Raw genomic sequence first — 17,145 nt, forward strand, 5'->3', positions numbered from 1 at the left:
CTTTATTCACTTCCTTGTGCCAATTCAGAATGAGCAGGTGGGCCAGTACTTGAGAGAAATCCATCTAAGCCTGAATCTCATTCTTACGGAGACATTTCGCACTGAAAAAAAAAAATCATTGGTTTATTGGCTGACTGTTTCTCTGACTTAAGCCTTTTGTGTCCTGTGTCAACCAAAGAACTCTCACCGTGAAATCATAGCTCATCATATCATCCCCCAAATGGTGACTATAATAAAAGCATTCAAACCCACAAGGGGGCTTAGAGCCACACAGGCTGCCGGGCAAGCTGCATTGCAAATGTGTTAGCTCGATCCTCAAAGGAGTTTATTTATTTTTTTTATTTGAAATTGATATCGGGAAGTAAATATATAGGGGTAGAGCCCAGACTCTAGGCTATCAAGCTAAGAACAGCAAATCTGTCCACGGAGTCTGCAAATGATCTACAACCACTGGAAAAGGAACATGGGGGTTTTAGGCCAATGAGCGTTTCTTTGGAAAACAAGACAGATGGCTTTCTAAAATATGACTTGCATTTGGAATAAAATGCCAACTTAACATTTTTTTCCTGTAGTGTTTTATGAAATTATAAATTCTGCAGCCCCTGAAATGCGAGGGTCCCACGTGTTGACCTGCTGGTTTCTGCCAGTGAGCACTGGCTCTAGAGGCGACATTGTGCTACGTTGTGTGCAGCTACTCAGGGCTCAGAGCGAGGCTGCCTCTGACCGTCCTTTGAACAGAGAGCGTGTCAGGGCCACAGGTGTGGTTTCCCTGGTGGACAAGAGTCATTCTTCCCGTTTAAAAATGAAACCTAATATTTTAAATGAAATAAGTAGAAATGCAGTTTGTACCCCAGGAGATGAGTGTCAGCTAAAAACAGCCACCTTAGTAGAAAGGAGATAAACCGGATCTGATTATCCGTCTGAGCCGTCACACTGTTCGAACTATTTATTCTTAAAACACATGCTGGGAACTTCTTATGTGCACACTCTATTTCCTTCTTCAAAAGCCAGAGGAAAAATGACACACTGATCTACAGGGGCTGAGATTTACCACCGGTAAAGAAGCTGCTATAGGAATGTACACACACACACATGCACACAGATGCACACACATATACACATGCACACACACATTCACACATACACACACATTCACACATGCACATAGACCTTCACCCATACACACAAACACACTAACATACACACGCTAATATACATATCAACACAGACAAAACACACACATACACATACATTCACACATGCACACACACTAACAGATACACATTCACAAATAACACATTAACATACACATAAACACACTAACCTATACACATAAGCACACTAACATATACACACACATACACATTAACACACACATACATTCATACAAACATACTACCACACACATACACACTAACATGCATACACACACTAACATACACATAAACACACTAACATATACACATGCTAATACACTCATACACATTGACATACACAAGACAGGCACATACTACATTCACACACACATACACTAACACACATATACACATACAGAGAACACAGTTGCTTTTATAATGTAGAAAATGAGATCATTTTTGTCTACTCTTGTTACACACCCAGGGAGAGAGTGCTGCTACACACCCAGGGAGAGAGTGCTGTTACACACCCAGGGAGAGAGTGCTGTTACACACCCAGGGAGAGAGTGCTGCTACACACCCAGGGAGAGAGTGCTGTTACACACCCAGGGAGAGAGTGCTGTTACACACCCAGGGAGAGAGTGCTGTTACACACCCAGGGAGAGAGTGCTGTTACACACCCAGGGAGAGAGTGCTGTTACACACCCAGGGAGAGAGTGCTGTTACACACCCAGGGAGAGAGTGCTGTTACACACCCAGGGAGAGGGTGCTGTTACACACCCAGGGAGAGGGTGCTGTTACACACCCAGGGAGAGAGTGCTGTTACACACCCAGGGAGAGTGTACTGTTACACACCCAGGGAGAGAGTGCTGTTACACACCCAGGGAGAGAGTGCTGTTACACACCCAGGGAGAGTGTACTGTTCCACACCCAGGGAGAGAGTGCTGTTCCACACCCAGGGAGAGAGTGCTATTACACACCCAGGGAGAGGGTGCTGTTACACACCCAGGGGAGGGTACTGTTACACACCCAGGGAGAGGTACTGTTACACACCCAGGGAGAGAGTACTGTTGCACACCCAGGGAGAGAGTGCTGTTACACACCCAGGGAGACAGTGCTGTTACACACCCGGGGAGAGAGTGCTGCTCCATACCCAGGGAGAGACAGGCAGACAGTTGCTGTTTAGAACCGAAGAGCCATATGGGCTGTCTTCGGATTATGCGGATGATCCAGAATTAACCCTCAGATAGCGACTTGATGCTTTAGGACTCCTAGCAGATTGGGAATTTGAAAAGGCATTCCAAAAGAAAGCCCTTATCCAGAAGGTTTGCCCCAACCTTACTGCTATCCAAATGCTAAAGTCTTTGTCTCTGTCCTCTGGAAACCAGGCCAGGCAAGGCCGTGTCAGTGTTTTCAGTAAGATAAGGTCATCAGAGCAACATGCCTATGCATTTGGTGTTCGGGATGTTCCTCATTAGAACAGAGGCTGTGGTGTGGCGATGGCCAAGACCACAAAGGGACCTCTCGAAGGTCACAGCTAAGCTCACAGCGGGAAGCAATCTGCCAGGCTCTGAGAGACCGGCCCCCACCCCAACCTCAGCCTCCAGAGGAACCACACAGCTCAGCTGGGATAGAGCACAGTGAAGCCACTCAGTTAAGCCTGCCTGGGTTGCAGATTTCTGGGCAAAATCGGATGTTTGTTCCTGCTTTAAAGGATGGGTTCTATGCGGCTATAGATAACTGGCGCACACAATGGCCTGAGAACTGTTACAGAGTGCTGCTTTGGCAAACGCTCCTTCAATTCCAGAAAGCTGCAGCCGGCGAATACAAAGAGAGAAGCACTTCCCATGAGCACTGCGTCTGAATTCCAGTCTTTTGACAGTGTTAAAGCGTTAAAGACATTTTTTTTTTTTTGGCCATGTTCTAAAATTTGTACATTGATACAGACGATAATGAAAGCTCCCAGAAAAATCTGCCACAGTGAGATGATTATGTAAGGGGGAAAATATCCTTGAGGAATCCTTGCATTTGAGGGCTGCAAAGAAGAGATTATCAGGAGAGCTGGCCTGAGATTGAGGTCCCTACCAGTGCAAGGGAAAAGGTGCTTCAAGGAGGCCCTTGTTTGAGTCGAAAGACCATTTCCGTTATAAATTGAGAATTAAAAACAGAGACAAACTGGGTGCAGTGGTACAAACTTGTAACCCTCACTGCTCAGGACTCTGAGGTAGGACCTCCATAACCACACACACACACACACACACACACACACACACACACACACACACAGATGTCTAAATATTATGGGCTAGTAGGATAAAGGTAGAAACGAACTGATTTTAGACATGCATAATATAAAAGTAGCACACATACATTCCTTTTCATATAAGTAGCTTCTAAGTGTACTAAGAGACAGTTATAAGAATTTTTTAACATATAATAGCACAGCACCAATACAGAAGAGATATTAATAGTTAGATTTGAGGTTCCGTGGCAGTCTAGAGATAATGAGGGCCTGCCAAAGTGATTAGAGGGGTGAGAGAATGACAGAGAGAATGGACACTGTGATGGTAAATATTGATTGTTAACTTGACAGGGTCTAGAATTACCCAGGGGGCAAACCTTTGGACTTTCCTCTTAGGGAATTTCTGTACTGGGTTCCTTAAACTGGGAAAGCACACAATTTACAAGCATGTTTTACAAAATGGGGTCCAAGACTCAATAAAAAAGAGGAAGGAGAACAGCTCAATGATTAAGAGCACTTTGTGGGGTTGGGGATTTAGCTCAGTGGTAGAGCACTTGTCCAGCAAGTGCAAGGCCCTGAGTTTGGTCCTCAGCTCCAGGGGGAAAAAAAAGAGCACTTTGTTCTTGCAAGAGGACTTGGGTAGGGTTGCCAGAACCTACTTCAGGCAAGTTCATAATTGCCTGTAACTCTGGTTACAGAGGATTCTAACCCCTCATAAGTGTGCACTGGTGCGGGTGTGCACATACATGTGCATACACACTTACATGCACTCACATGCATACATACTCATGCAATGCACACTCATGTGCATACATAGTCTACACCCACACGCTTGCTTACACCCACACACTCACACCAGGCACGCACTCACATACACAAACACACACGCACGCATGCACAGGCACACACACACAGGAGTGGGAGGAGTCTTTAAAATGGAGAAGGCCAGCTGAGCACCAGTGTTCTCCCTCAGTTTCCGGACCACTGGTATCACGTGACCAGATGCCTCGTGCTCTTGCCGCGGTGCCTTTCCCCATCATGGTTGACTGTATTCTTAAATGATGAGTCAGAAATAAACCCTTTATTTCTTAAGTCTCTGTCAGGCATTTTGTCAACGCGATGAGAAAAGTAACTAATATAGGTGTTTATACGAAATGCATCCAGGTAGCAACTGACTGAAGCCGAGGATCTTCAGGTCTTCAGCATTCAGAATTAATGAGGCAGAGGAGGGTGGCCTAATGAAAGGTCTTTGAAGGTCTGGGAGAGTCCTGGTCGAGTCGTTAAAAGACTACTACTACTACTACCACTACTAGCAGTAGTAAAATTAATAATATATATATTTTTAAAAAACCTGGGAGACTGAAAATAGAAATAAATGTCACACTAGAAAACTCATCATGCCCGAAGCCGATGTGAGCTGGCGAGAAATGCGTTATGTCCATGCGTTAGTCTGTTAACTCAAATGTGTTTACTAATAACTCTGTAACTATGGAACTGTGATTTAACCAATACCAGACTAAATACTTGGCCTTTTTTATGTTTTTACATAGTAACGTTCTATAATGACCCGAACTTTCCACAGACTGACTCACCCCTCCATTTTAATTATGCCCATAAGTATTTCTGAAGCCGTCTGCTCTCCTCCTATCTTCCCAGGTGTTTTAACTGCAGGAAAATAACCAGGAAACATTACTTTTTCCAAGTCTTACTGTCCCCCTGAGTGATCGTGTCTTCTTCTCTAGATGTCAGAACTGACCTCACTGTCCCTCGTACAGACAACCCTGGACTGGGCTCCTAGCCCAGGATTAATTTTTTCTGCCGAAGGAAACTCCACATTATTGGCTGCCTCTCAGAAGATCTGCAGATGTTTCTGCTGAAGTCTTATTCTCTTGAGTCAAAAGGCATTCAGTTGAGGCAGAGTTAGTAATACATTAGATTTCTAAGCCATAGCCTAACACGGGAGAGAAAGCAAGCAATTCCTAAGGATGTGGGAGAACAGGTCCTCCAGTAATGACTTTTCCGTAAGCTGTTTCCTGAAAGTTAAATTCATATTCTGAAGAGAGAGCCTGTCACAGCTTCTGCAACTGAAACAGCAATCTCACTTTACATTGTTTTTTAGAAAACAAATGTCAGTAATCTCAAAACCATAATTGCAGAAGTGATTCAGGTGACAGCCTGATTAGGTTGATTAAGCCATTTTGTTCTGATGATTCTGCTTTGTTTTTCTGTGTGTGTGTGTTTGTGTGTTTGTGTGTGTGTATGTGTGCACACATGTGACTATGTGTGTGTACATGTGTGTATATGTGTATGTGTGCATGCATGTGACTATATGTGTGTGCATGTGTGTATATGTGTATGTGTGCATGCATGTGACTATATGTGTGTGCATGTGTATATGTGTATATGTGCATGCATGTGACTGTATGTGTGTGCATGTGTGTATATGTGTATATGTTTATGTGTGCATGCATGTGTGTACTGGAGTATATGTCTCTGTGTGTGTGTGTGTGTGTGCATGTGTGTACTGGAGTTCAGGAATCGACACTGGCATCCTCCTCTATTGCTTGTCCACTTAGTTTTGGCCACAGTGTCTCTTGAGAAACCTGGAGCTTGGTGTGAAATTAGGCTGGCTGGTCAGCAAGCCTCTGGGATCCACCACCTCTGCTATGGGGTTCCGGATGTGTGCTGCTGCACCCAGCTGTTTGTACAGGTGCCAGGGATCTCTACTTAAGGTCCTCATGCATATGGAGCAAACACTTCACCCACTGAGCTACGGTCAGATCAGAGCATATGCAGTTTATTTTAAACAGAGTAACAGAAGCCTGAGATTATTTGGTTCCAACCATCAAAATGGACTTTCGGTGTTTGCTAAACTTGTTGGCACTTACGGCGTGGCGAGTGGTCAGTCGAATCGCGGGTTATGGTGACAGCACTGGATTTGTCCATTTGCTCATTTACTAAATAAACACATTATCAGGATTGTTTTTAAACACTAGGCTCTAATGTTGTTCAGAAGTTGCTCACAGAGTGGTTGGCGAGTGCCGAAACCAATATGAATGGGCCCACGTAAGTCAGCATAACTCCCCACCCCCAAAAAATAACAATGGCCTTTGTAACTTTATAACCTGAGATTTTTGCATTGCACCTTGGGTCACTGCCTCAGTGTTATTGGAGGTTGAATATAACCACCCACTAGAATTTCTGATATCCAGTCTAAAATTATTAATGCAGAATGGAATTATTTTATAATTATGATCAAGGTCATTATTTTTAATTTTGATCAAATTGGAACAAAGCTTGAGCATTTTATGATTTACACTGAACACTGATTCTGACTGTACAGAACGGCACAGGCAGCTGACCCTCTTCAGGGTGCTCCTGTGTTACCCTAGGTGCTGTGAGGAGTGAACACCAAGACAGCAGTAGACAACTGTGTGGGCAGGATGGAGTAATCGTGGTCTAAACGAAAAGGGAGGATCCAGAGAAGGCGGGGAGGCAGGGTAGACGATGACACACGTCTGATCTCTGGTAGATGAGGTAAAGAAGGAAGGTCGTCTGGAAGCTTTCTAGACTGTAGAGTCCTCCACAGGAAGTTCAGCAGGGACAGGGAGCATTAAGGATCCAAAGTTGAGCAAGAAAGCACTTTGCACAAGCATTCAGCCATGGCAGCTAGTTGTTGGCCAGAAGAAGATGGAGGGTGCAGAGCCGGTAGTGTGCACAGCCTGTAGTGTGCACAGCCTGTAGTGTGCACAGCCTGTAGTGTGCACAGCCTGTAGTGTGCACAGCCTGTAGTGTGCACAGCCTGTAGTGTGCACAGCCTGTAGTGTGCACAGCCTGTAGTGTGCACAGCCTGTAGTGTGCACAGCCTGTAGTGTGCACAGCCTGTAGTGTGCACAGCCTGTAGTGTGCACAGCCTGTAGTGTGCACAGCCTGTAGTGTGCACAGCCTGTAGTGTGCACAGCCTGTAGTGTGCACAGCCTGTAGTGTGCACAGCCTGTAGTGTTCATAGCCTGTAGTGTGCACAGCCTGTAGTGTACACAGCCTGTAGTGTGCACAGCCTGTAGTGTGCACAGCCTGTAGTGTGCATTGTCTATAGGGTGCGCAGCCTGTAGTGTGCATTGCCTGTAGTGTGCATTGACTGTAGTATGCATAACCTGTAATGTGCATAGTCTGTAGTGTGCATTGACTGTAGGGTGCACAGTCTAGTGTGCATAACCTGTAGTATGCATTGACTGCAGCGTGCATAGCCTGTAGTGTGCATTGCCTGTAGTGTGCATTGCCTGTAGTTGTGCATGTTGTGAATTTGCACCTTTGTCAATGCTCCAGACTTTCCATTCATAGCTTGCCATGGACTATGAAGTGCACTGGGTACACTGCAGTGACAGCCACCATGTCAGCACCTTCCCAGCCTGCCTGCTTCCTGATGTCTGCTCCTAAGGTTAGAGTCCAGTACGACCACCTGCTCACCCCTCTCCTTTTGGGAGTCGTGCCAAAGAGGACATTCTCCTCCTGGCCATTCTCAAATACAAGCAAACAGATACTTCTTCCCCTTTGAGTGTTAGAGCCAGATAACTAACGAATTCTACCGATCCACCTCTACCTGTCCCCTCTGCACCTTCTGGGGGTGTTACTGCTCTAATTGGCATCCTCATACCTTTAGGGTACATTGTCTGACTGCTGGCCTCTCCACAGACAGCCTCCTCCATCCCTCCCTCTCTAATCCACTTAAGATGTCCCTGCCCAGTTAGTCTGTCTTGAAGGGTGGCTTTGGTTATATTATTTCTCTTCTTAAAAAAAAAAAAACATTTCAGTAGTTCCATTTTTTTAACAAAATAAACTTTCATGCCTTTCTATATTCAAGGACATTCATGGCCTGACTCTAAGGAAACTTCAATTTGGCCTCTTAAAATTCTTTTTAGACACACCGTAGTCTCCCCGAGTTAAAGCAACTACACAGTTATGCTCCAAACTTTCCCACCGTTATGAAATTGCCCCATATGTCTTTTTATGTCTTTGGTCTATGTCGTTTAACCCATCCACCCCAGCCTCAAATGTCACTTGGGAACTTTCCTTCAAATCTATTAGCTGGAAATTTTCTATTAGATGATATTTGCTACTCTATAAGATACTATTTTTAATGAATTTTCTTTCTTTCTTTCTTTTTTTTTTTTATAGAAGCAGGGAGTACACGTTTTCAAACATAGTGAAATCGGCTTTGTGTGGAGAGAAACTGCCGAGTCATGTGAAAACCAAGCACTGTAACCAGCAGGAAGGCATGAACTCTGCATATGCAAAGCTTTGGCATGAAACCTTAGGCATGAAAAAGGGAAAACTGTAAGCATCAGGGAAATGTTCTGTTGCCACAGAACGCTTGTTGTGCCTCTTCCTGGGGACACACGACTGGATGTCTCTTCACCTCGGATAGGTATGGATAGCAGATCAAAGCAGCCACTCCAGCCAAGTCTGGCTTGACAAACCACGGGCTTCTCTGGCTTGCTTGCAAGGGTGTGGGTGAGGAGTTTCGTGAGCACGGGTGATTCCCACCCCAACCCCGAGCAGCTGCATCAGCAGGTCTCGTCTCAGCATTAGGATAACCTCACAGAAGCTGCGTTGGCTGAGTGCCCCCTTTATTTAGGTTTCCATCTCCTTCATGCCCTAGCACTCCTGGCCCAAGGTTGTATGCAGCATCAGTGCATGGGTGGGTGTGAGGTGAGCATCTGAGATTCGGATCTGATCGCTCTCCTCTCCTCAGTCCACAAGGGAAGGTTAAGTCAGCTGGTCTTGTGAGAGTCTTCTGACAGTAAGCTGGCCTGCTGGTCTGATCTGGAGATAGTGAAGGCCGTGTCATGCCCTGTGAGCAGCATTCCATGATTCTGATATACAACGGATATGGCAGACCTGCATCTTCACTAGGGACTGGAGACTGGGTAATACAGTAAGGCAAGCGCCACTCTAGTGTCCCCAGAGGGACTTTTGATGCTAAGGCATAATATAAAGTACACTTGGCCAAGTTATTGCAGAGAGCCGAAGTACAGAGGAGTCATATTTCGTTAAGAACAAGGTGATGGTGGATGTGGCCCGGCATGCATGTTATTTCAGAACTTGGGAGGTTCAGACAGAGAGAACAAACATTCAAAGCCAGCTGAATACGTGGTGACTCTGAGTCCAGCTTGGGTTATATAGTGAGACGGCCTCAAACCAACAAACACGTGCACACACAAAGGACAAATTATAAATCACAAAAAATAGGTAGGCAAGATGTAACCGTTACAGGAAGCTAGTAGTTGCTGAAGAGCATGTCCAGCAAAAATCATTAAGTAAATAAATATTCATATTGCAAAGTTTATATATGCTACACGGCCTGCCGTATATAACTGTTCATATTAGTGATACAGTCAAGAAAAAAAAGTTCAAAAAATAGACTAAACAACTTTGTGACATACATATATAATATATACATTTTAAAGTATTTTTATTTTTTTTTATCTGTGTATTTGCTAAGAAGAACGGGGTCTAGAGATGTAGCTCATTAGGTAGAGTATGACCTTAGGACGCCCATGGGATCCTGGGACTGAGAGGAACAGGAAGATCAGAAATTCAAGGGCATCCTCAGCTAAGTAGTAGTCTAAAGTTAGCTTGGGTTACATGATATCCTGTTCCAAAAGGAAAACGAAAACAAGGAGGCAGAGAGATGGCTTAGCCAATAAAGTGCCTATTGGAAAAGAAAAGAAAAGAAAAGGAAAGAAAAGAAAAGAAGAAAAGAAAAGAAAAGAGAAGGAAAGAAAAGAAAAGAAAAGTGACTATGCATTCCTCAGCCCAAGCACTGGTGGGGTAGGCAGGCAGACCCCAGAGTCTGACGGCCAGCCAGGGTATCCGAATGGTATGCACTGGGGTCAACGAAAGACCCTGAATCCAAAAGTAAGGTGGAAGATCAAGTAGAGGACTCAACGCGGTTGAAGGCGCTTGCTACCAAGACCAATGACCCAAGTTCGAGCCCCAAGACCTACATGGTAGGAAGAGAAAACAAATTGTCACAAGTTGTCATTGATGCGCGTGCGCGCAGGCAGACAGGCAGGCAGGCAGGCAGGCAGGCAGGCAGGCAGGCACGCACGCACGCACGCACGCACGCACGCACGCACGCACGCAATTAAAACTCGGCTAGGATGCACAGGCTCCAGCCGCTCTCGCCCCTCCCCCTCTACTGGCCTCACTGGGCTGCATTGAGCTGCTATGACTTCTAGTCTTCCTAGTAATCTGCAAATGGGTGGGTTAGGGAGATGGGGTGGAACAGGCGACTGAGGTTGGGTGGAGGGAGGGAGAAATGGCAGCGTAGGCAGAGGGAAGAGCGTATGGGAAAGCCATCACAGGGGGAGAAGTGCGTCCTGGAGACAGAGGGACAGTGGGACGAGAGCCGAGCAGGGCCTGCACGTATTAGAACACTTCTCATGTCATGCTGAAGAGCTTGGGATTTATTTTTAAGCAGTGGGAAATCACTCGAGGGAATGGAAAGATAAGGCTTGCATTGCATTTGAGATCTTGTGGCTGGAGTGTGGGAGGAGATGTTTTGATGTGGGGGCAGGGAGAGCAACGAGGAAGCTGTTGAGTTCAGGGTAACGGACAAGACCCCATTAGCGTTTTGTCCAAAAGCCAAAGCAACAGGGATGAGGGAGAGTGGGAGGGAGGTGGGAATCTGGTAAATATCAGGAAACCTGAAGCCACAGGGGCCAGTGGCTGACTCACGCAGTCACAGGAAGGTGGAGGCAGCCTAGCCACACTGTCGCCTGCTCCAGGGTTGTCCTACACCTACAGCCGCAGCACTCAGTAGCTGCAGCAGGAACAGGGGTTCACGGTCTCATTGAGCTACATAGAAAGTCAGAGCCCAGCCTTTCTTTAAACAAACAAAACCAAATTGAGTTATGATAAGCTAATAGCCCACACTATTCACTTGCTGCCCTCAAAATCTACTGTGTGAAGGACACTTTACCTCCAAGAAGGTCGTAAGTAATTCCCAGAACACACTGCCTGACTCGCCCTTCACCAGCACACACTTGGACAGTTGAGCGAGTCTTTGTTCCCTGTTAAAACCTATTTCTAATGGGGGTGGGGGTGGGGGATAAAAGAACTCTCTTTCCTACGCAAGGCATCCTCTAAGCCACCCAGATCTCCTCATCACGGCTTAAATTAGGGAATGCTGGGTCTTTGATTACTTTCAAAGTTACTTTTTAAAAGACTTTTCTATGTGTGTGTGTGTGTGTGTGTGTGTGTGTGTGTGTGTGTGTGTGTGTGTGATGTGTGATGTGTGCAGGATGCATTGCATCCCCAGGAGCCAGATTAACAGGCAGTTATAAGTCTCATGTCATAGAGGCTGGGATTTGAAACTGAATCATCTGGAAGAGTAGCCAGCATGCTTAACCTCTGAGCCATCTCTTTCTATAATTAACTACAGTGTTCTCATCTCAGTCCTGATACCTGAGGTCGAGGACCGGGGTACCAACGTAAAGAACAGGCATGCATATGAGAAGGTTGGGGGGTCTCTGGTCATTAACTCCATCCCTCAAAAGCATAAGGACCCAAGTTCCACCCTTAGACCCCATGTAAAAAAGCACACATTTGTAATCTCACTTTGGGAGGTGGAGACAGGCAGCTCCCTGGGCTCACTGAGCGGGTAGCTTCATTTAATAGCCGAGTTCCAAGTCAAGCGAGAGATCCTAGCTCAGAAAAGCAAGGTAGACAGAGCTGAGAGAAACACCCGAATGTGACCTCAGGTCTCCACACCCATCACTGCCTCCCATACACCCCCCAAAACCATGCTGGTGTTTGCTTTGCTTTTCCTGAAACAATGGGGCCCCACCTCTGAGGTCAAACATCTCAAATAGTGTCAGGATCTTTAATGGAGAAAATCAGACACCCTAGAGAGCCAGAGAAGTCACTAGAACATCTAAGTCACAAGCAACATGCACGTACAATGTGGTCACCCCACCCGCTAGAGCGGAGGCTGGAATTATCTGTGAAAAAGGCCAAGACTTAAGTGTTTGGCCTCTCCGGGCAGAGATCCTCTTAACACATCCAACGACAAACAGTCCATGGCTGCCAAGGTTTCTGAGTCAGCCATGAGGCAATGGTTGAAACCTTTCCCAGGATCTCAGTATCCTTGAGTGTCAGTATGTGAAAGGCCAGGAAGTTGGACAAATGGCAAGGCTGCAGAAGAGTTTCAAGAAATACTGAATGCTTTGGTCACCCAAAACCCAAGATAGCAACTTCAATTTTTTTTTACTCCTAAGACATGCCCAGTGCTACTGATTTTTTAAAAAGAATATATTATTATAATTTTTTATATGCCCAATTTTTTTAATGCCCAAAAGAGACGGTTTGTGGAGTTAGGCTGACAATTATTGCTGAGTGTTGAGTGCTTTCCTCCTCTTCTGGATGGTGAGCACCTTCGCTTCTGAAAGTCGTCCGAAGAGTTTGACGATAAGGTAGGAAATATTGCATTTCACCGACCAGTGGGAAACAGAGCCCAGAAGGGTTTAACCATACCCCACGGGTCAATTCGATGTGTGTTTAATTGATTCAACTTATTATCAATCTATTATCATTATGAGATGCATCTTCATTTTGTCTTGCTGTGCTACAAGAAACCTTTTTTAAAAAAATTTATTCACTTTACATCCTTTTCCCGATCACCCCTTCTACCATCCTTCCCCCATACTCCTCTTGCTTTCTCCTTTGAGAGAGTGGAAGCCCCTCACTGGCTACCCCACCCCCTCCTACTGACACATCAAGTCTCTGTAGGGTTGGGTGCATCCTCTCCCGCTGAGGCCAGACAAGGCAGCCCAGCTAGAAGAACACATCCCATGTACAGGCAACAGCTTTTGGGACGGCTCCTGCTCCGGTTGTTCGGGACCCACATGAAGAGCGAGATACATATCTGTTCTGTCTCTGAGAACAACAGGAAACTTGTCACGAACTTTGCCAGCTAAAACATGTATTAGCTCAGTACTCTGTGGCCAAAACCCCTGAGCCCAGCGGCCATGCTTTCTCTGTTCAGGGGATCATGTCTCTAAAATCAAGGGCATTGCCCCAGGTTGGTCCTCAGCAGAATCTACTGACCGTGGTTGGAGAGATGAGGAAAGATGAGATGGCTTATCACATAAAGGCGCTTGTCACCATAGCTTACAACCTGAGCCTGACCCCTGTCGTCCACAAGACTGACTCTTGAATGTTGTCCTCTGACTTTCGTGTGTTGGGCTGTGCCATGCCTGAAGGTGGGTGTCTACAGGAACACACGAACCCAAGTAAAAATGCCATTTTATATGTCTTTAAAAGAAATGAAGCTTGGGCTGGGCATGGTACACGCTCACTGTCCTAATAACTGGAAGGCAGAAGCAAGAGGATCAGGCTTAGAAGCCACCCCAGGGAAAGGAGTGAGTTCAAAACTAACCTAGAATGTGTACCAGAAAAGCAGGCTAGGGGTGCACCTCAACTGTGTTTGTCTAACATGCATAAAGGCCTAGGTTCTGTCTCCAGTGCCTACCTGTAATCCCAGCACTAAAGAGGGGAAGGAGACAAGAGGGTCGGATATTCAAGGTCATTCTGTTCTCCATAGAAAATCTGAGGTCAAAAGAGCCTGAGGTCCTGGAGGGGTTGGCATGGAGTGACATGCCATGGCCTGTTGTGTTGTGGTGGTGATTAGGTCTGCCTTTCCTTGCTTGCATTTAGCAGAGCATAGACATCCATCCTGGATGTTTTTGTTGGTGGTGGTCCTCTCTTCCAGCCAGCAATGGTGACTCTCACTCGTGTCCAGTGTCTCTCAGAGGAGGTCAGCCTCTTTGTACCAGTTCATCTAATTAGACCAACTAGAATGCTCTCAGCACCTCAGTGACAACCTTGTTGAGATATTTACATCCACAAAGGGCTTTGTAATGGTGCCCGGATTCGTACCTGATGGAATAACCAAGAGGAGATGTGTAGAACCAGAGGGCGGGATTGTTGGGGAATATCTTACACCACCTCAGCCAGAGATCTACTGATCTCCACAGTACCTTGGGGATTGTGTTCTGATACAGACTGAGGAAGGATTCCTTCCAAGCTCACACAGTATAGTAGCAGGGCCCACGTCTTTCTGGCCATTGAATTGAAGGTGTTTTGTTGTTGTTGTTGTTGTTGTTGTTGTTGTTGTTGTTGTTGGCCAATGGATGAAAAGCTCTCACCTTCCCCTGCCAGGTAACTCTTCTCTCAAGAAAATGTTCACAATGGGATCACAGTGCTTGATTCTGAAGGCCCGTGAGTGAGAGAATCCTCCAAATCCTGTCTCCTCTAAGAAGGATCTTATCTGATGTCTAATCACAAGAATGGCATCCTCCCAGCATCCGTGTTTATTAGGGTCAGAGAAACTCACATTTTCATCTCAGATACAAGGAGCAGACTTTCTAAACGTAGTTGCTGAAGGTCATGTTACAATGTGTCCGTCACTAAAAGTCTGTGCACGATACGGTGGAAGAACGTAAGAATTAAGTGGACTTTTGAGAGTTCAGGGAATGGAACATTTGCCTGGAGCAATATCAAGGGTACGCTTTGGGCAGCAGAGTCTGCCAAAACATCACCCAGTGGTTAAGGCAACGTCCTTCAAACCCCAGGTCTGATATAACACTGGAGGCTGAATCCCAGCTTTGTCCTGGATCTACTGCACCTTAACTTTTCCTTGCCTCGGTTTCCTCCTTGAGGTAAAGATGATTATATTCATCTCTGGGGGTGGTTATGAGGAGTAAGGAGGCATTGTGGGAGCCAGAGCCAAGCCTAGCATGATGGCACTAGGCATTGTTTCCACCGTTGCCTATTTACTTCTTGATGAATCTGATATCTACTGTTCACCTACTTATTTAAAATCTAGTGTTGAGCTTATGAGTCTTTCTGTCATTTTCTTTCCGTGATAAACGCTCTCTAACAACTGTACTGAGATGTAATTGATGTCACCTGCACAGGAGGTTAGATGTGCGCATGCCCGTGGGGTGTCACCATCAGGACCAAGATAGACGTCAAAACCAGTCAACTGGACAGATTTTAATGTCTTTGTGTGTGTGTGTGTGTGTGTGTGTGTGTGTGTGAGAGAGAGAGAGAGAGAGAGAGGGGGGGAGGGAGAGGGAGAGGGAGGGAGAGAGATGTGCTTATGCTAAGAAATATGTACTAGCATAGAAACTCATTTAATAGTGTTAAGTGAAAAGTACCATTTTGTTCATTTGTATAGCAGATCTGTAAAACATACCTGTCTCAAAACCGGAATTTTATATCATTAAACAACAGCCCTGCATTTCCCACTGCCTCTGGCTCTCACAAATATAGCACAGTGTTTGCTACTCTAAGTTTACTTAAAAACCCTTCAAGAACAAAGCCATACAGGGTCTGTCCTTCTGTGACTGTCATTTGAATTTTCTTTCAAGTGAGGATTTGGTAATGCCTAGCCCTGTGAAGTCTGATATGGCCCGTCCACGTGGGGATTTGGCACAGCCCATTCCTGTGAGGTTCTGCCACACCCTCTCCATTTTTAACAGCTCCCTCTCTATGTATTCGGTGGGGTAGTGCGGTTATTCTGTGTTCTCTCATCATTGTGCCAATTATACTTTTCAAACACTTTTAATTTGCAGTCTGCTAATAGGACTCTTGAGGAGAGTGAATGTTAATTAGGTCTCCTGTGACACATTTTAATTATGCGTCTCATTCCGTAGCCGAGGTTCAGTGGTAGACTCTGGTGGGGGGTAATCAACCATGCTACACAGCCGCATGGTCTGTAGTTATGTCCGTAGTGGCAGAAGACCCGGGGAATTTTCCCAGTCCGGATATTCGAAGGAAAGTGGCTCAAATGTACTGAATTCGATTGGGTTCGGTTTAGTTCTACCCCAAATTATCTGGAAGTAAAAATGAGAAAAACTTCATTCCGTATTCCGAGGCTTCAGAGTTGCTAGGGAAACAAGGCTCCTACATGTCAGGCAGACATAACATAACATGGGATGAGGCGGCATCGAAATTAGTTATCTAGGAGATATGAGAATCCACGGCATGTCTTTTTATCACATTAATTTAGGTCACGTGTGTACCTGTGGCGGTCAGTTCCTGTGGGAGTCAATTCTGTCTTTCCAGCTTGAGGGTGCAGGGACCAAGCTCAGCCCTTTGGCATCAAGTGCCCTTACCCAATGGACTATTACACTAGATTGAGATTCAAAGAAGAGAGGATTGATTGGGGAAGGAAGAGAGCACCCCAGATAGTGTTGGGTTGGTGGTACGAACTGGAGAAGCTAGGTGTTGTAAACACATTCAAGCTCGGATAGTATTTGAAACATGGGTTTGCTGTAACTTTGAGCTCACTGGGTCTCCAAGACATCAAGGGACACGAAATGAAGGCTGTTTACTAGAGAGGATGAACGCATTGGGCTCTCTAATCACTGTGAGTTACTCTGATCGTCACTGGTCCAAAAGCACTTGGGGTCATGGAGATTACACCGTCCACCTGAAATATATGGAAGACAATGACACTTGATGGGTGGCCAGTACCACGGACAAGCTGTTCACATGGGTTCCCACTTTCTAGTTTTTTGTTTGGTTGTTTAAGAAAAACCTTAATAATGATTTTCCCCAGTTTTTACAATGCCTAAAAAAGTGTATTTGCAGTTACAAATAAACAGAAAGGCAATAGAATATTTTCCATTATGTCAAGAATGTCACACAGTATAAAATGCTTCATCTTGTCGTTGAAGTACATCTGTTCTGAGGTAT

The sequence above is a fragment of the Rattus rattus genome, chromosome 6 (genome assembly GCF_011064425.1).
Source record: "Rattus rattus isolate New Zealand chromosome 6, Rrattus_CSIRO_v1, whole genome shotgun sequence".
In the NCBI taxonomy this organism is placed as follows: domain Eukaryota; kingdom Metazoa; phylum Chordata; class Mammalia; order Rodentia; family Muridae; genus Rattus; species Rattus rattus.